Here is a 21,588-nt window from a genome sequence, read left to right on the forward strand (position 1 = left end):
AGTGTTTGCATATCATGAGATCAAGGAATTTCCCCAGTTTGTAGAGAACATCGAGAAGCTTAGCCCAATGGAGAGGAATGCGCAAATGTATAAGCACATACAAAAAAACAGGAGGAAACAAGGAGGAACCAAAAAATATGTACCAATGACAGCATGGAAGAAGCCCCTAAAGGAGGAACAAAAAGCACAGGTTCATATATTGGAGGAGAATTACTGGACACTCCCGCCACCCCCCACGATGGAAGAAATGATGGGAATATTAGGAAGACTAAAAAAGGGGGGAAAATGCCGAATTACTACAATACGCATCAGAATGGCCAATAAAGGACCTACATGAATTAATTTAGGAGATATGGACCAGGAACTTGGCCCCGAAGGAATGGGAGCAGACAGTGCAGATGCCTAGAAAGTCACGCATCCAAGACATCAGCATACCAAGCAGCTTTCATAAAAGGCAGATCAACGGACGACCATATATTCACGACCAGGACGATTCTAGACGAACACTGGAGGGCAGGAACCAAAATATGACTTCTAGCAATAGACCTGGCCTTCGACCAAGTGAAGCATGAAGCAATATTCACCTCTCTGACATTGCTGGGACTGCCCAAATTCCTAACCAATAGAATTATAAACGCGTGCCTAAGGGAGTATACTAGTATACAATGGTTTGGGAAGAAGACCGAGCACCAAATGAAAACCAAGGGAATCAAACAAGGATGTCCGCTCTCCCCAAGGTTTTTCGCGATAGCCGTGGGCAACACCACTGAGCAAACAAGGAGGGTGGTGAGGAACTTCAGCACAGATTGCCAATTACAACTACTGATACTATTGGCGTACGCGGACGACCTGCTCGTAATCGCGGACAAGATAGAAGACCTCGAGGACTTCGTCCAAACCAGTAGGCCGGCTCTCTGCTTCACATGGAACACCACTAAAGGCCAAATGGTGACGGCCTCGGGGATTGGCGTAGAAAGATGTGGAGCAGAGACAAACACAAAATGAAGAAAGAAAGCAGACGAGTCCTTTGGAGGTGGAGGAAGAATCAGACATAAACCCAAGCAGCCAAGAGGAAGAGGAGGAGGAGTAGACATAAAGGGAGGCATGGAGAGGACAACAATAGGGAAGGGAGAAACAAGACAGAAGGAAACGAAATCAAAGGATGGAGGGACAGTTTACTAAATCCTGGGAGAGGCGGCTACGCCAGGCATATGCCAAAGTATCTAGCAATTGAACAACTTGATAAAGCTCGAAATGTCACATACACAAGTAAAGTATTTTACTCTTATCTCTTTTGAAATATCTGGTACCATTTTCGTATTGTAGCAAACTCCACGTCCGACATAAAATCTTTTTGGTCTCAGCGGCGATTTGTTTACTCTCATTCTGTCCTTCCGCCAACATACACTAACCAATTTACATCACTGCATCAAAGTTCTCTTTTATAACAGAAAATTCGGTAATTAGTGGAATGTTGAAGAACCACCCTAAGTAAACCAATTATGCGTATACCCGCAAAGGTAGATAAAGCCAATTCGAAACATCGAATTTATTTTGCATTATTGTACCGCATTGTCGAAGTCAATCTTTTACATGGGTGTCAAGGCGGTTATATATCGGCGGTAAGTTCGTTCACGTATCTGCCTGTTTACTATCCCGGAAAATTATTTCTCTTTTCCCTCACGCGCGCGAATACATTTCAATAAATTAAAGTTTTCTATATCGTCTACTTCTCACAAAATTAATGCCGCTTGTTTTATTTAGCGCGGCGAGCGGCAAATTAACGCCCCATTCTCGATTCATCACTACAAACTGTTCCCGAATTACGTCTTATTGCGAAAATCTTATTATTTGTGTACATTAAGCGAAAACTTGTCGGAGGATAATATTTGCAAATTTGTTATTCAAATTGGAGCGAAAACACGTCTTTTAGAGCTCGGTGTAAAAACTCCCCCTCGTAATTTAATCAATTTTCGAATTACCTTTCTCTGTCTATAATTTTTGTAGTATCACATTACGCCCAGCGTTTTCGGTGCCAATCCAAAAAGCAAGGCTCACTAGCCGCGGTGGTTGCGTGGCACCTTTTCTGCAATTTTTTGCGGGGTTGATAGAGCGAGCGTGAGCTTTACTTATATAAACAAATTGACATTTCGAATCCAACCAATTTGTGCAAAACCTGTTGCGTTCCGTAACGCGTTTCGTTATAGAATTATTATGAGCCCTTTTTTATTACCCATCTTCTCGCGGAAGTTTGAAGTTATCATCTTCCGCTCCGTAGCGCTCCAATTTTCCATTCAGCAAGTGAAATAACAAGCAAAAGTTTTTCCGTCCTGATAGAAAACGTGGAAAGTTGGATCGTATACATAATATTCAAATGCGCCTGTTTATGTTTATCAGTAGACTATTATTAAAACGTTTACGTTTGTTTAGGGCGTACTATGAATTTTTGATGTAATTAAAACTGAAACCGTAATTACAACAGCCAGTCGAAGCAGGTTATGGGCCCGTCATTATTAATTGAAGCAACTCAATTTAAAGTATCCCGATTTTGTCAATATTGGTTTTGCCGCTCGCTTGCGGTATTTGTTTGTAACTAAAATAATTAATACGCAAGTTTGCTTGAGATTATTAATTAAGAAGGCTCTTTCTCTGGATGCCATTTATTTCAATGGTTTGATGAATGCTGGTAGGTAATAATACAACCATAATGGCGCAGGAAAATATCACTTTCCTCCAACAACCTGGATAAGACACCATTTCGCTACACTTTTACGTACGTAAAAAGGTGGTTGTCTGGGGTATTCGGTAATTGTACAGGGTGAGTCAACGATTGCGCGGAGTAACTTAATGCCTTGAAGATAAGACTTTTCGATAGAGTGCTTTTGTATTATGATATGGTTGAATATTATCCACATTTAAAAAATTATTTGGAATTAATAATTATACAAGATGGGCCCACAAAGTAGGGCGCCCAAATGGTACATTTTTTTTAATAGAATCCCCTGTACCTATTTGAATGCATTTCTGAATTCTACGTATAATTGAACATCTTTTCTATTATATGGTTAATATCCGAAAAGCTAGCAGTTTTAAAGATAATTCGATTTTTAAGAAAAATTGGGCATTTGCAAGCGTCAGTATATATTGTGAAAATTATTACTTAAATTTTGATTCCAGGTTTTATTTCTTTTATCCTGGGTTAAGTAAAAGTCAAATAAATACATCTACTATGAAACATTAAAAATATAGCTTACAGGGTATTTTTTTGGTAGGTCCAAAATTGCACACTTCATATTAAAAAATCTCACTTTTTTTAAATGGAACACCCTGTATATTTTTCTGTCATCTTTTAGATCCTCCAAAAACCTTCAACTTTTGATAATAATGTCCTATACCTATAGTACTGATAGTTTTCGAAATATCTTGGTTTTCCTGGTTTTTATATTCTAATCTTAAATAAGTTATATGTAATATACATAATAGTGAGGTGGACATTAAAAAAAATGAATCTTTCCATACAAAAAACAGATTTTTACATAATATGCCTTGTTGGAAAGAGCTCTCTTCGTGAAATCAGATTTTACATGAATAGAGTCTTTTAGTAAATGTGATGAGTGGTAGAGGGCGCGATGTGACATTAACATAAAGTTTGCAGGTTTTTTTTTAATATTTCAAATGGAACGATATAATTATTATATGATATTATCAAATAAGATTAAATAGTGAGAATATCAGTGAAAACCGCATTTTGATATCTGTTTTCTAAGCAGAGATATGGCGAAAATACCAACATTTACAAATTTTAATTGCAATATTTATATTCATCCAAGTTGGATTTGAAACAAATGAACACATAGCAACCGTAGTTTTAAAAATGCGGTTTTCACTGATATTCTCACTTTTTCATCTTATTTGACAATATCATATAATAATTATATATCGTTCTATTTGAAATTTTCAAAAAAAACCTGCCAAGTTTATGTTAATGTCACATCGCGCCCTCTACCACTCATTACATTTACTAAAAAGACTATTCGTGTGAAGTCTGATTCCACGAAGAGAGCTCTTTCAAACAAGACCTATTATGTGAACATCTGTTTCTTATATAGATGTTCACCTTCCCACACCCCTCATACTTTATAAGCTAGAGCAATATGTGCTGCATCAAAATGATGCAAAATGGATACAACATTGCTATGCATGTATTTTTTTATGCATTTAACGACTGAACCATGAACCGTACGCCCTCTAGCTGCGAAGCTAGAAACTTGAAAATAATTTCCAGCGATATCTCTTGGCCCCTTTTGTTAACAACATTTTTTTCTCGAAGCTGTGCAATTATCGGTTTCAGAGATGTGGCCTGTGGCCATTGTTAATGGTACACCTTGTAACGGGTGACCCAATAAGACTGTTCGTCGGCCATATCTCGTGAACCGTTCGTTATATGACTTAGAGGTAGAAAAAATTATTGAGTAAATCGGTCATGAAGAATAGCTGGAAAATAAGTTCTAAAAATGACCACCAGAGGGTGTAACTGCCATCTTAAATTTTAAAATTGCATTTTCTTTAAATTTCGCATAATACACTAAACATTCTTTTTTCACATTTTTAAAGAGAACCAGTTTATGTATCATTTTCGTAAAAACAAAAACTCAGTTATTTCAAAAACAGATCGTGTGGGGGGGGGGGCGTTCAATTGTTTTTGCAATATCCTGCATTAACTTTTTAACCGTTTGACCGATTTTAACAAATTTGTTATGGTTGAAAAGAGCATTCCTTGGGCAATGAGAATCAACCAAACCAAATATAGTTAATTTAGTTGAATCCTTCTCCAAAACTAGCCCCCTGGCGGAGAACGATTTAACTAAATTAACTATAGGTATGGTTGATTCTTGTTGCCCAAGGAATCCTCTTTTCAACGATACCAAATTTGTTACAATCGGTCAAACGGTTAAAAAGTTAATGCAGGATATTGCAAAAACAATTGAACGCCCCACACCATCTTTATTTTTGAAATACTAAACTGAGTTTTTGTTTTTACGAAACTGATAGATAAACTGGTTCTCTTTAAAAATGTGAAAAAAGAATGTTTAGTTTATTATGCAAAATTTAAAGAAAATGCAATTTTAAAATTTAAGATGGCAGTTACACCCTCTGGTGGTCATTTTTAGAACTTGAAAATATTTTCCAGCGATTCTTCCTAACCGATTTACCGAATAATTTTTTTACCCCTATGTCATACGACTAACGGTTCCTGAGATATGGCGGAGGAACAGTCTTATTGGGGCGCCCGGTATATAGCCGACAAGAATGCCAACATCGAATTCTTAATCGACACCAGAGCTGAAGGTTGCATTTTTCCACTACGACACATCAAGGAAAAGCGGAAAGCCACCGAATATAAGCTCTACGCCGCCTACGGCTTAACCATAAACACATACGGCACACTCACGTTGAATCACGATCTAAAACGACGAAGAAATTTTCCGTGGAGATTCATCGTGTAATGATGTGAAATCATTAGTTCTTAATTAAAACTCCCATAGAAATTCCGGAATTAATTGAAATTTCCACTAGAAGAAGGCGGTTTATTCAGGAATATAAGTTGTCACCAGATTTGCCACCATTACTCCCACTTCCTTCTGAAATGATATATAAACCAAGAAACAACCAGAAGGAGGATTTTTTTACATACCTGCACTAAAAGCTATCCTGACTTCCTGATTTAACACCCGACCTTAGCAAATCCTTGTGCGATCGTATGAACACGATGAATTGGCTCTCGATACCGGTCTCATTATTACTAATTCAGCACTTGTACGATCAGAAGCACGAGCTCGTGGTGTGCCAGCTTTCAAATGCATTGAGTTACAGATAAAGAATACCGCATCAGGCCTGCGACCTGTTGAGTCCGGATTTGGGGCGCATTCAGCCAGAAGTTAATTTATGTTTCGTTTTGAATTACTTTTATTTTGTTAATTTATTTCATATAGCATATTGTATTTACAAGGAGTAGTTGAATACATGTGGTCTCTTGTAAAAGTAACGGGCGATCAAAAATGAGTTGCTGTCGAGTCGCCTTTGGAAGTTCAAGTTAAGTACGATTTCTCATGTAAACAAAAATTCCAAAGGTGACTAGACAGCCACTCATTTTTGATCGCATAGTATAAAAAGGAAGTGCACACCACTGGAAGGTAGGCAACACAACATACACCAGCCGATCCAGAATCACAGGGGTTTGTGGCATAAACAAGGAAAGGTGGAGGGCAGTGGCCAAGTAAAGGGCTGAATTTGAGCCACTGTGGTCTTACAATGGGACAAACAATGGAGGAATGGAGGAAAAAGAAAAACGGAGAAGAGGCAGCACAACTCAGACCGTCGACACAGATCATACCAACAGCGTCGCTAAACCCAGACACCACGCTCCTGCCATGCTTATGAAACTTACTGTGCGGTTACGCAATTACACCTCACAATCAACACAAAAAAATTTACGACTATTACGATAAATACGAACCATAGCGGAAGTGTTAAAAAACGCACGTCTGAAGTCATTGATTGTTCGTGTGCAATAATATTTTTTGTATGATATTGACGTTTGGATCACCTAATTTTTGAGTAACCATCTTGAACTTTCAATCAAAAGAGCCATTCCCAAACCCATTCTTTTAAGGGTATTCAAAATTCGGATTTTTATCAGTTAAATATTAAGAGAAAACTCGTAAACGGGTTTAAAAGAGTCAAAAACGCAATTAAATTGTATGGGTTTGTGGGCTCATCGAAAGGAATTTTGATTTTGGTCACCGTTCAACGACAGTATTTGAATTTAAAGTAAAATTAATATTTATTATTACGAAGGGCTCAGATCAACAGGACTTTCTAAAATTACTCTGTTGAACAGACGAATTACTTTTCACATTTGGGAAGATGCGCTAAAAATCAGGTAACATGTCACCGATGGTCAATCAAAATGGACATGATACTAAAATAATAATCACATTTCAGCAACGCCTCGCTCTAAATTGATATAATACCCCTTTTATGAAGAATGCGCACACGAAAATTAACGGTCGACTATAAATATCACTTTAGAGTAGTTACTTAAGTGAAATATGTCTGCTTGTGTCAAAGGCCTTTCCCTTAGAAAATGTTTACAAAATAATGAATGCAATAATAATAACTTAAATGTATAATAAGTGCCCAGTAGGCAGCAACAAGAAGAGCAAACAATTTAAGACAAATTAGACCATATGCAGAGTTACACATAAGCAAAACTTAAACATTTTTAAGGATTTTTAGGATTGAAAACCGAACCGAAACCGTTATTCCTTCAGATTGATGAAATGGAAACTGATTGAGAACCGGAACCCCTATTATTTTTTCGGTTTTTTACGGTTCTTAACAGGTTATTGGCAGTTTAAGGGCGTGCCGGCAGAACCCCCCTGAGAATTGATAAAATATTATGCCACTGCTGTAAATCAGGGACGCAGACCGGACCGAAAAAGAACCGAAAACCGGACCGAAACCGGTATTCCTTCACAAATGGAAACGTATTGAGAACCGAAACCCATAGTACTTTTTTCGGTTCTTTTCGGTTTTTTACGGTTCTTAACAGGTTATTGGAAGTTTGAAGGGCGCGCCGGTAAACACCCCCCTGAGAATTGATAAAATATTACTCTATGCCACTGCTGTAAATCAGGGACGCAGACCGGACCGAAAAAGAACCGAAAACCGGGCCGAAACCGGTATTCCTTCAAAAATGGAAACGTATTGAGAACCGAAACCCATAGTACTTTTTTCGGTTCTTTTCGGTTTTTTACGGTTCTTAACAGGTTATTGGAAGTTGAAGGGTGATTCCCATCGGTGGATTATAAATTTTTAATAAGGTGTCGAAATTGAAGGTATTACGAGTGGCGGTGGCGCTAATTTACCAACTACTGTAAATGTAAATAATAAGAGGGGCGAGGTTTTAGAAAATAAAAATAAAAAACAATATGTATTTTTCTTACTTTTTGTGTATTTTTTTCTGTTTCTTAGTAATAAATTAAGTTTAATTACATATTTCCCTCTTCCTCCTTTATTCCCCTTGTCGTTATAAATTAGCTACACTGACGATACGTCACGTTTTGGTATTCATGACTTCTTTTAATAATGTCGATAATAAGGGTATGCGTAGTTTTGGTTTGAAGTTATGAGAATGGCAATCGGCACACCCTGTATTTAACTTTATTCAAAGTGATTAGGAAATCTGGTGTAATTTTGTTACAAATAGGCACGTAACTGGCAAGTTTTATTTAATTTTAGTTGTAGTTGTACTTTTGCTGTAAAAATTGTTCAATAATTTAGTAGGTTTTTGTTGTTTTTTAACGTACACGTTAAGAAACATGTGAGTAAGGTAATTGGGAATTATCGATAAGGGGACTTCATGAAAGTCAAATTTAATTGGTTGGGGTGGAGATGGCCATGACTTAAAAGGTTTGCGCGCCGCTGTGCGGGTCATTTGACATAGCGCACGTAACAGTTCGTTGCGTGTAAATGTCAAATATGCATTTTTCCGGCAGTCAGCCGGTGTTTCGAAGTCTTGTTTTGTCGGTAAAATTAAGAAGTTATATAGGAATAGTTTTTCCGATCGCATTTAATTACAATTTGTGTAATTTTTAGCTAGCTAGATAAGTGTTATTGAGTGGTGTAATGAATTCATGTCATTGCACAAAGCAATATAAAAGATCCGCAAATTTGCTTAACAAAAGCTGCAATTTGTCTTTATTTTGCGTCGGCTGAATTTTTAAGCAGGAAAGTCAATTTAATTTTACATTATTGTACTCACCCCCGCTCGCGTACAGTTTAAATGCATTGAATGCGACTTTCTTTGATGTACACCGCGAATTGAAAAACACAAACAATTCATGCCATCAAAAATTCAAAACAACATTTTACGAAACCGCAGTCGCGTTGCACAACAAAGAAAAAATCGAGTTAAAAGTAAAAGGCTAGAGGGTAACCTGAAGGCGGCCCTTTTGTTTTAATTAGATCTGCGCGCAATTAAAAATTAGTAACGCGATGAGAACGTGAATACCTTTACGCATGTTAATTAACAGTATATGCATGTAAATGCCGTCTAATATCAACGTTACGCAATGAACAACGTAATTATACGTATCGGACTACGTAAAAGTGTAATGAACAGATGGATTTTTGTCAAGTCAAGACTGGTATTAACATAAGTAAATTAATATAATCTTTCAGAATACGCGACGTTGTTATGTGGGATGGCTTAAGGTGGCGTTTACATTGAAAAAGTGGAAATTTGTTTACACAATAACTTCCTTCTGGGGATACAGTTTTGGTTGAAATAGCATTCATTCAAATATATAATGTTCCGACATTTGCATGAAACAAAAATTATTTAGCTAATTCCTGTACTTTCGCCGTTATTTAGGAAAGAAGTTCTTAAAAAACTCCCATATAAAATATATATCTTTCATTTTTATCACACACTGATAATAATTTGTTATCAAATTTAACTTCATTCACAAGCTTAAACCTTTGGCAATCATCGGTCGTTAACAGAAGTTCATTTTTTTTACCTCGAAGCAAAGTTATTGAGGAAATCGCAAGGTAACTTTTGCACTTTTTGTAAACGCGATGCGGATAGAAACTAGACGCCCTGACGGTTAGGCAACCAAGACACACATTTTGTGCATTTGAATTCAGTCAGTGGTAAATTACTAGAGAATATGACAGCCGATCACGCTTCTTGCTATTCAAACAACAAAGGCGAGAAATTAAAGAGTTGCAAATACCGTATAGAATCCTGGAAGGGAAATGTGTCAAAATATTACATTATATTAATTCAAGCTCAATGCCTGACATCGCGTAAAGACCGGTTAATGTGATTATATAAAAGGGCTAATTCTACGCACAAAGCCTACCCTTTTGTATCAAATCAAAGCGAGGAATGGAGCTCTTTTAGGTTATGGCCTGCAAACGAATCGCGAGGCAATTATTCATCTATGATTTCGTTTAAAAGCGAACGGAGGCCAGTAAAGTTTTAGGACGAGGTACCGGCGAAATCTAAGCAGAAAAAGTTAATTGAATTGGAAGCTTAATAAAATTTCCATGAAATGCTCCTTAAACAGTTTTTATTTTAATATCGTTAAGTGTACGAGCTCTATTATTTAGTAGTTTAAACTTTTATAGTCCGCAATAAAATTGAGCGCCGAAAGTAATTAACAGCGTTTTCGAAACGACCGTGTTATACATGAATACAAGTGTAAAGCAAAGTTTAGCGTTATTTTTATTTCCCTTACGACACGTTAAATTTTCTCACATCTGTAACGGGAGCCCGTAAAAGTATTTTCTTCAATTTGAATTTTCCTTAGATTTTAATTTATATGTTATTTATTATTCTTATTCATTATTTCTCTCTTGTTCTGGGACCTCAACCCAATTATACTGCCGGTCGGCAGAATGCTCGAAACTGCTCTAAGAAAATTCCCATGTCTGTTACAGATGAAAAATTCTTACCTCAGCCCAGGTTCGATCACCCGACCTCCGGCTATGTAGCCCAACGCTCTACCACTTAGCTACATAATCGGTTATATATTGGTAGTATATTCTTCTGTCTTCAGGTGTTCGCACGATAACTTAATACCTGGTGTTTTAAAAGGTTTCGACTTGAAACCCCCAGCTACACCTGATCGAAAAATTTAAGATAGTCTGTATTTTCAAAGTGCGTGGAGTGCCCTAACGCGAAATGACACCCGTGTTAAGACTGCACGCAAACAGCGCAATTATGCCGGCTTAGCTAAGATGCTTAAGTAGTCTATCGTACCGTGGTGAAGTATTGATCGTATTGATCAAACAAGTTACGAAGAATCGCATACGATTTTCACTAGGAGATTTTTTTGCCACTCCGCTCGTATTCAACGGGTACGCCCTCCTACGCTCCTCCCTTGCAGATTCGTACTGGTCCAACAGCATTTTCCACCCGGTTCAACAGCTATGTGGGCTGGTACCGGTTCTAAAATAGCTTGCTGTTGGAAAAAGTTGTTGGACCGCTTTACCAACTTGAAAGGGAGGGGCGTAGGAGGGCGTACTCGTCTCTGATTGGCTGTGACGTCACGACCTCGTTTCTGGTTGGTGTGACGTCACTTCCTGGTATAGAACATACACTGGTCATCTGCTCAGTTGACTCTGGAGAAGTCCTTTTTATGGACCACAGGGGGCGGGGTGAAGTTTGTGCGGAGCAGCAATGGAAGATGAGTGGAGATGCAGTATTAATTTTGGTCTAGGGCCCGGGATGTGGGATGGTTCACATTGATAGTGCCTACTAAACATACAGACACCGTGTTCGACGAGATGCTCTAGGGTGTATTTCCTGGTGGTGAGGATGCCCCCGAAGGTGGTGGGAAGATTGGTTCTACGGGAAATGCGGGTAATTCTGGGGAGAGGTATAGATTGAAGGATTTTGGTTTCTGTAACGTCGCGGTCAACATTACAAATAACGCAGGAGAAAGATGGAGGCTTAGGAGTGTGGGTTTGGGGTTTAGGATCGGAGAGTTGTTTTACACAACTCAGCTTTAAGTGATGTTAGGATCACCGAAATGGTATTGGGAGTTTGGTTTCGATGAGGGCGGTACGTGGTTATAGCTGAATTGTAGGTTGGTTACGGACTGAAGGTGAGGAGTGAGTTGTATAATTGTTTTTGTGAAGTGTTGGCGTTTGGATGTTACAGATACAGTAGCGGTACGTTGTGGCCTGTGGGTGAGGTTGTGGAGTGGTTCGGCATTCGTTTGGTAGGTTGCGTAGGTGGCGGTGTTGGAGGAGATTTCGAAATGGAGAGCGTTTGGTGAGATGTGTGATGTGGTGGTAGTGTGGAGGACTTGCGAAGTGTTGCGGAATATAATGAAGCAGCGGTAGGTTGTTATGCGGCTAGTTGTGCGTGTTTGCGTTGAGGTAGGATTGGCGCCGAGGGGTAGGTAGTCGTGGTCCCCGAGGACGAGGTGTAGAGGAACCGTGGTCAACCATGGCAGGGTTTTTTCAATTGAAGCTACCGGTCGCGAACTATGATAATTTGGTAACTCTCTCTTGGGATACTTAAACCCATCTTAAAAATTTATCAAGTGCTTGCTTATCTGGTGGCGTCCTCTTACGGGGATTGCGTGTAGTGTTCCGCGTTTGTTCTGTTACGTGGCTCACCCTTGTGGGAGTTCGCGGTATCAGGTGCTTATGGGGGGCATGAATCTCTCCCTTCGGAACTGGGGAGCGTCCCTGGTTCAAATATTTTGGTTTGTCTCTATCGGCCTCTCCTTCGTATCGGTTGTTGTCAGTGGTTCCTTGGAACGGAGTGAGGGAAGAGGTGAGGTATGAGCCTAGGGGGCGTCCTGGGTTCTCTTTGTCTTCTGCTTCATAAGTTCTTTATGAGATCGTCTGTAGGATGTGGTAGGGCTCTTCCCGCTGGTTTCCTTCCTCTTCCCGTTTTGGGCGTTGTTGCAACTCATACTACGCCTCCTGGTGCGTATGCTGGGACTACTCGTTTGTGGACGTTGGCGACTTACTTTCCCTTGCCTTGGGCCGATTCTTGATTGAGATTTGCTTCTCGGAGGGTGTCTGTTAAGGAGGTAAGGTGTAACTTCGGGGATGAAATTATCCGATAAAATAATAGCGCGCTGGGTCCAGTCATCCAGTATTCTTAACTCGCGGCCCATGGACAGGCACGTTGGGGTGAATCCGGCCGACTGGCAGCGGGTTGTATTCGTGGCGAATTTTCTGAGAGTAGGTGATTAGGCCAGTCTCGATGATTATCCTTCACCAGGATTGCAAGTTGTGTTTTAAGGTCCCTATTCTCCTTTTCCACCGAGTTGGATTGGGGGTGATACACCAGGGTGAGTGATCGAGTCATTCCTAAGCAATGTGTGATGTGCTGCTACGCATTGCGTCTCATTGCCGCTCCGTATTCGCCTTGAGGTTCCGTATCGGAGAAACAGTTCTGATATGAGCACCTCGGCGCAGGTTTGGCTGTCTGCTTTTCTGAGGGCGAACAATTCAACCCATCTGGTAGCGAGGTCTTCTGCGAGTAATATGAATTGCTCGTCTGCGGACGCTTGGGGTAATGGACCGAAGAGGTCTATGATATTACCTCGAATCGTCCAAAAATAGCGGGAAGTGATACGTCGGAGGGTGCGTTTTGCGCCGTAGTGTCCTGCTGACGGGGCGTCTTGGTATTCCTGTAAGACCCGACGTTTTTCCTGTTTTGGTACCACAAGCTGCATTTAATCTTCGTCCTGGTCGTGTGTAAACCGGTACAGAATACCCTCGATACTCGATCGATTAATCGCTGAAGGTTAGCAGGGCGTTGCGTAACCCAAATGCCATACACTTGAATCCGTACAGTCCTAGCGGGAAAATAAAGGCGGCTTTATCTCGATCTCTCGCTTCTACGGCCACCTGCCAATAGTCTGCTTGAAGGTCGGTGATGGACATGACCAGAGCTTTGGCCGCGTGGAGGAGATCATCAATTCGCGGCAGTGTCCTGCACATAAGCGGGTGGAACTGTATGGTTTTGGGACCAAATCCACTGGGGATACCCATGGTGAGTCATTCTCTTCGATGATGTCCAGCTTTAGCATGTTATCAATGTCCACCACAGGAAGAGAGCTCTGTTCCGACGTTTACAGCAATTCAATCTAAGACGAAGAAAAAGAAACTCGGGCAAATTTACTAATAATAATTCGCATGCTTTAGGAGCCAAAACAAATACATATACCTGAGGTCAACGATCGGATAGGTTAACAAGGTACTGCGATTTCTGATTATCATGTTTCAATAGGTTACTGAAATTGATTATCAATAAATGAAGAAAATTAACATTGGTATAATTCCTTGAAGAGGAATTACTAATTATAAACTTGATTGATTCAAGAATAGATATATGTTAAAATAATTGACGCATCGACCCAATTTCGTTATCTCTGTCCTAAGCGATGCTTACTGCAGGTTATCTCGGATCAGATATCTTACTTGAATTTTTCGAACATTACGCTATTTCTGAGACGGCTATTCCCACGACGGAAGATGTGGCCCGAACGTAAGAAAAGGAAAGAGAAACCTTAATCCTTAAGTATAGAAATTAGTAGAGTCAAGAGCGCACTCACGTGGAGATGAAAACAAAAGAAAGAAAGACAAAGATACAAAAAGCGTGTAATGGCATTTGTCAGTTGGTCTTTTTAACCGGATAAACTCTTCTTTCCTTTTTGCACTTTTAAAAACAGAGAGAATGAAATGCTGTGGCTAAGTTTCCCAATGTTTCAGATGGAAATTGGTATTGAAAGTTGTTCATTACTAGACACTTTTGATTGGAATTGTACCCGCGCCACCACTGCAAGAGAGAAAATGCAAACCGCAAAAGTAAATTAACCCTACCCGCAGCTTTATTAACGGGCACAGGCGAAAGTTTCAATAAATGACTTCATTCTATTTAACGAACGCTAAAAGTTTAATTTAGAGTAAGACAATTCGTTAAAAGTTTCCAATTGCGAATGGAAATTCCTCATTTTACAAACTTTCAGCTTTTTTCCGCGATCAAAAAGACCGAAAGTCTTTGCAAGATTATTTGTCTCCGCGCTCGGTAATCAATTCCTTCGTTATTTTAAATAACGAGGGGCATCGTTCGCACAACATCACAAACTTTACGTTCCCATATCCCGCGGTTATGCTAATTTCATCGGGTCGTCTCAATTTTCGCGTCTTAATTAAAAAAATATTTTTTAATAATCCGGAAACGCGCCCGCAGGGATACACCTTTTTCTTCTATTCATGAACGCTCGCGGTTCTACTCGCTCTAACCGCTTTATTAAATTTATAGCCTCATTGTCATACCAATTTGTCTTTTATTTGCGCGCAGTACGTTTTTACTGATGCAGAAACTAAATTTGTATAAATAAGTTATGTGTAATAACCTTAAAAAGTTTTCAGGTTAATGCTGATACGCAAACTTTTAGGAGTAACATCTTCGTTTCTCGAAATTGTCATTAGACGTGGGGTTGTCGTGAACGCAATTAGGGATGATGACAATTTTTGTAGTTAATAACAATGCTGTTTTAATGGGGGACTTTAAACGAAAATCAAATCCGCTCACGTAAGTTGAGCATGGTTCTTTGTTTCCAAGACCTATATATTACCTAGTTGGTCTCCCTTTAAAGGTTGCCACACAGCTAGTTAAAAGGAGAGATACAGATATAGGTTGGGGTAAGTAAAGTGTTGATGAAGTAATATCACCCCTCACATGCTACAAATGTATGAAATTTGGACAGCTGTTTACGAAATGGAAGAAGGCGAAGGGAGATGCTTCAATTGCGAAGAAAAGGGTCATAAGGCACAAAACTGCAAAAATGAGAAATATTGCTATACATGTGATATGGCAGGGCACAGAGCCGGTGAATGGGATCTAACAGGGGAATCAAGGAGGAAAAACGTTATCAGAAGTAAAACGTTCGAAAGTATCCAATGCGCTTAATAGAATCGAATTCTTTTAACTTGTAAAGAGAGCGTTCGGGTAAGTAGTCAAGTAGTCCCGTTGACAGCTGAAAGAATGTGCAACTTAAACGAGCAACTTACAAAGGTGCAATTTGGTTGTTCGATGCGTAGAGCGTTACTAAAACTGTACACAATCGCTGAAATTGAATCGTAGAAGTGAACTGTGAAATGTAAGGAAGCATTTGTTAATTATATTCAGTTCGAATCCATCATAGGAATACTGCAAAGGTACTAAGTCGCCAACTTTGGGTTCTTTACACCCTAGTACAAGTCCGCGTTCCCGTGGACACTCGATGTCGAGTACTGTTCGCGCGTAATAGACCGAAAATTAAGTGAGCGTATCCTCAACACATCCGACTTCACACCACCCGGGTAACATAAAGTGGCATACAAAGCCAATAAAATCCGGGCCAAGAGATGGAGAGCCGAATGTCGTTGGGGGCGGTGCAAGTAATGTAGACAAGAATATCTTGAAAACGAAGTGACGGAAGAGGGTACTCATAACGGACACATTTCCTCTTAATCTCACCCTGTATCTTGTCTTTCATTTTTTAGCGCATTTTTTAAGAATTAAAAAAAAATGTGGTATTTTTAGCGTTTTGTCCGTCCGTCCGTCCGGACCCACTTCTACCGTTTTGAACTACTTCTAGGGGAATGGTCTTAGAGTCCTGGAATTTTTTGCAGTAGGTAGCCTATACCCTGAAGGTGTGCCAGACGGCCATCAAATTTCGCTGTCTAAAAGGCCCCCCCCCCCCCCATGAAATTATTTCCTGAGATGCTGTTTTTGAAAGAAAAACGTGCATACGCATGCCTTTAGTGGTGCCATGTTAAACTTTAGAAAATGGGGGGGGGGGGGGGGTAAACACACCCTAGCAACACAGTTCCGTATAAAAAGCGTTTATGGTAGACTAAAACCCTACATATATAATACGCATAAATGGCCGGCGGATGTTGCTGTATTCTTGTAGGAATATTATGCGTTTATTATTTCCAATTGATATACGATTATATAAATATATATTATAAAACGATTGCTAAGAAACGTTATTTACATACGTATTATCAACGTAGAGAGTGAACTCTATCATTTATATATTTATGAATAAAAATCGTATTTTAAACGTAGGTATAAAATCGATCTACACAAAAACATACTACCAATACCGAATTTATCCTTTCAAAACGCTTTAAAACCGATTTTAAACGTAAAAGTGTGTTTGCTTAGCATGTTCTACCCTTTATGGTATTCTAATGAAAGGTCTCATCGAAATAAATTGGTTTGTACAAACTATAACTTTTTTCGAGATCAGTGAGCGGCGGGGCTTGAGGGGGGGGGATTAATTTTATCTCCCATTGTATTCTAATTAAAGGTCTCAACGAAAGGAACAGTTTTCCGCAAACTACTGCCCTCTTATCAAAGTACGGGGTGGTGGAGGGGGGGGGGGAGGGGAAGTAGTTTTATCCTTCATGGTACTCTAATGAAAGGTCTCAACGAAAGGAATTAATTTATACTAACCATAGTCTTCCTCCTCGATCCCTTGTCGTGATCGGTTATAATTCCTTATATCTTAAAAGTGAATTGTCAAAGGAAAGTACCTACAAAGGGCGATTGAGACGTTTGGAAGAAATATAACCATTGGGCATTTCAATAAAATTTGATACATAGCCACTTGGAATAAAACCAAATTTAACGCCACTTTCAAAATTTCGTTTTGCGCATGCGCAGTGCCAACTTTCTTATTTATGGAAGAAATTTCGTAGGGTTATTTAAAAAAAAATGCGCTTTACCCGCACAAGGGTTGTGCACAATTTGTATCTTGTCTTCATTTTTTAGCGCATTTTTTAAGAATTAAAAAAAAATGTGGTATTTTTAGCGTTTTCCGTCCGTCCGTCCGGACCCACTACTACCGAACTACTTTTTTAGAATTTTTTAATTAAAAAAAAATGTATTTTTTGGTGCCAGACGGCTATCAATTTCGCTCTAAAACCCCCCCCCCCCCCCCCCATATTTTTTTTGAGATTGCTGTTTTTAAACGAAAACGTGCATTCATTGCCTTGTGGTGGTTGTTCAATGGGGGGGGGGGGGGGGTAAACACACCCTAGCAACACAGTTCCGTATAAAAAGCGTTTATGGTAGACTAAAACCCTACATATATAATACGCATAAATGGCCGGCGGATGTTGCTGTATTCTTGTAGGAATATTATGCGTTTATTATTTCCAATTGATAACGATTATATAAATATATATTATAAAACGATTGCTAAGAAACGTTATTTATATACGTATTATCAACGTAGAGAGTGAACTCTATCATTTATATATTTATGAATAAAAATCGTATTTTAAACGTAGGTATAAAATCGATCTACACAAAAGCATACTCCAATACCGAATTTACCTTTCAAAACGCTTTAAAACCGATTTTAAACGTAAAAGTGTGTTTGCTTGGCATGTTCTACCCTTTATGGTATTCTAATGAAAGGTCTCATCGAAATAAATTGGTTTGTACAAACTATAACTTTTTTCGAGATCAGTGAGCGGCGGGGCTTGAGGGGGGGGGGATTAATTTTATCTCCCATTGTATTCTAATTAAAGGTCTCAACGAAAGGAACAGTTTTCCGCAAACTACTGCCCTCTTATCAAAGTACGGGGTGGTGGAGGGGGGGGGGGAGTGGAAGTAGTTTTATCCTTTATGGTACTCTAATGAAAGGTCTCAACGAAAGGAATTAATTTATACTAACCATAGTCTTCCTCCTCGATCCCTTGTCGTGATCGGTTATAATTCCTTATATCTTAAAAGTGAATTGTCAAAGGAAAGTACCTACAAAGGGCGATTGAGACGTTTGGAAGAAATATAACCATTGGGCATTTCAATAAAATTTGATACATAGCCACTTGGAATAAAACCAAATTTAGCGCCACTTTCAAAATTTCGTTTTGCGCATGCGCAGTGCCAACTTTCTTATTTATGGAAGAAATTTCGAAGGGGTATTTAAAAAAAAATGCGCTTTACCTGCACAAGGGTTGTGCACAATTTGTACTTGTTTCTTTTTGAGCGTACTTTTCATGAAAAACACAGCACATATTTGCGTGAATTCCGTCCGTCTGTGGGTTTGAGATCTGACCACTCAGACCTCGTAGAAGGCTGCTTTTTTTTATTTAGTAGGTTTTCACGCGTAGGGTGGCCCAAAAGATAATGTCGAATAAATATCCGTTTCCTAACTTGCTTATTTAAGTAGCGATTTTTCTGAAATTTTGATTAATTAAAATTCAAAAATAATTAATTTTTTGGTTCCCCTTTTCTATTGATATTTATTCTCCCCTCACTATTTCCTCCCTCTTATTATATTTTCTATTTCTTTATTTCTCTATTGTAAATCGGTATCACCGTTATTCTTTGAAGGTGATTCATGGTTGTTGGTCTCGAAATAGTACGTTTGTGATGCAACAAATGTCCCCCATAATGTTGTTTAAAGAATAAATGTTGGGACGAATGGTTGCTTTACGTTAGGCATCCCAATTTTTATTCTTTATTGAACCTTATGGGGGAGTTTTGGGTTTTTTTACACCAAAAACTTTCATTTTTTTCCCTGCACCTCCACCTTTATTCTTGCATAACTTTCGCATCTTCTATTTGTTTCTTCCAATCCCTAATTGTTCTTTTACCCTTATTATTGTGCGACAACGTTCGGCGCATAAAAGGCATGAAAATTGAATACTATAATTAGTGGAATCATAATATTAAAAGTTAAGTAAAAGAAAAATAAATAAATTGACAAATAATTGGAATTAAATCACACCAACGGGCGAAAGTCGGCGGCAACCTGGATGTGATGTCGGAACGGACGGACGCACCACCAGGAAGGTCGGCGATTTCGGATTCGGAGGTTTAGCACCATCGGTAGCCACAGCTATTCAGTTAAAGGAACCGTTTCTGCAGGCGGTAACGTCCAGGGAAGCAACTAAATCAAAAAATTACGGCACACAGACACGTATGATTGCCCTAGCTGGAGCGCAAGCAACAAAGCATAAATTAATTAGCGGTAGTTACGGGAAATCAAATACAGGAAAAGCAAAACAAACACCTTTAAATTAATCGGCAGGGTAATGGAAAAAAGTGCAAAATGTACGTGAGTACAGCGAAAATGTCAAAAAGGTCCTACGTTTCGGTTAAACACCAAAGATAAAAAGATCCATTCTAAACAACGGCTTTACCTCGTAAACTTCGACCATTTCATCGGGGGATTGACGGTTTTTCTGCCGACACAGCGTATTCAAATAATAACGTACAAAAAACTTCTTTATTTAATTGTGCGGCCTGCCATAAATATAAAAATCTATATTTGGGCTTAAAATTTAGCTTAATTAAGCGCGCTTCCAATGCCACAAGATCTAATTCAATCAGACAAGGTTTGCTGCAACTCAGTTAACTACGGTTAATTATAATTAACGAAATGGCCGGATTAAAATTTCCAAATTCGGTAGCCCATTATTTCCTGGAATTTCGGGTCAATTGTAAAAGGTCTGCCATGAACTAAACTGCACGATCTTGCAGCTCTAATGCTCGTTTTAAACTTACATTGGGGAACTAAAATTTCTTAGTAATTAATTAACGGAGTTGAAATTCTAAAATATTAATTTTCTTACAAAATCTCATAATGTTCATCCCTCTCTTCCGCTCTAGTTTCTTCTTGAATTGTTGTCACCCTACATAGTTTAATTGCTTCCCTCACAGTACCTACTCTCCTGTTCTCATTATCTGTTTCCATCAATCTTGGATTTCATTACTCCTCGTCTTCCACAATTAATTCCTTACAACTGCCTTCCCCTTTCTTCTTTCTCTACCCGTCATATCCTCTGTACGCTTCTTTCCCAAAAAATTAACTCGTCTTCTTGCTCATCTTCAACTTTCGCTTATTCTTAATAATTTCCTTCTTCTCTTTGCATGTTAACTTCGCGATTATTTTGTTATTGTTTCATACTTCAATTATTTTCGCCTTATTTACTGTATCCTCCACTTGTACCTTTTCTTTCAGTCATTTCTCTATACTCCCTCTTTCGCTTGTTCCATCTCCACTTCTTTCATAGGTAGGTAGGTCCAAACGTGTTCACAACAAAGGAAGAGGAGAAGAAGTTGCAAGAGAAATAAATTTAACAAGTAGATCCACCAATATCTTCAACAATTGTAACTTCCGTTACAGTTCAAAGCGTCATTATGTAAGATAGGTATAGTTGTAAGATCTCAAAGTAAAAATGGAGTGAAAGAAGGATGAGGGATAAGTGAAAAATAAGAGAATCATGGAAGAGGAAAGAATGGGACAAACAAAGTGGTAGGGATTAAGAATACGGAAGCAATGAAAAGTGGATTGCTGAAACAAAAAACTGGGTCGGAGAAAGTAATAAAAGAAGAACCGAAAGAAGAAGGATACACCTACACCAAAGGTCTGGGTGAGTCACTGAAGTAGTAAATTTGCGCGATACTGTTTCCAAATTCCCCTTATGTGATGATTTTGTCCGTCTGTCTGTTCCTCGTCTAACTCGAGAACGTAAAGGAACAGCGATATCAAACTTTCGCCAATCGATTTCTACGAGTTCAAGGATCATCAGTTCTATTGAATATGAGCCGAATTAAAAGTCTGGTTTCCGAATTCGACCTGAATGGCAACTATTCCCCTCCTGAAAATCGTGTGCGATTCTTCGTATCTTGTTAATTGGTACTTGAGTGCTTTTTGAGAATCAAAGGTGCAGAAAAATCTAATTATTACAGGTGTTTTTTTAACAAAACGAGTCTTATCCAACAACTTGAGCACAACCTTTCCGTAAATTCTATCAATGTAAATGGTCACCTGAAAACGAATCCCAAACCAAATCTACCTCAGACTTTAATGAGATCCCTAAATCAACTTTTTATGATTATTTAATTGTGCCAGTAAGTCAAAATAATTTTTATGTGGCATTTCCTCCGAAGTTGTCACATTTACGTATTCGCTTCCGCGCAAAGTTCGACTGACTATTAATATGAAATATTAAACAACGTCGAATTAGGTA

Source organism: Photinus pyralis, unplaced genomic scaffold, assembly GCF_008802855.1.
Source record: "Photinus pyralis isolate 1611_PpyrPB1 unplaced genomic scaffold, Ppyr1.3 Ppyr1.4_LG8, whole genome shotgun sequence".
Taxonomy (NCBI): Eukaryota; Metazoa; Arthropoda; class Insecta; order Coleoptera; family Lampyridae; genus Photinus; species Photinus pyralis.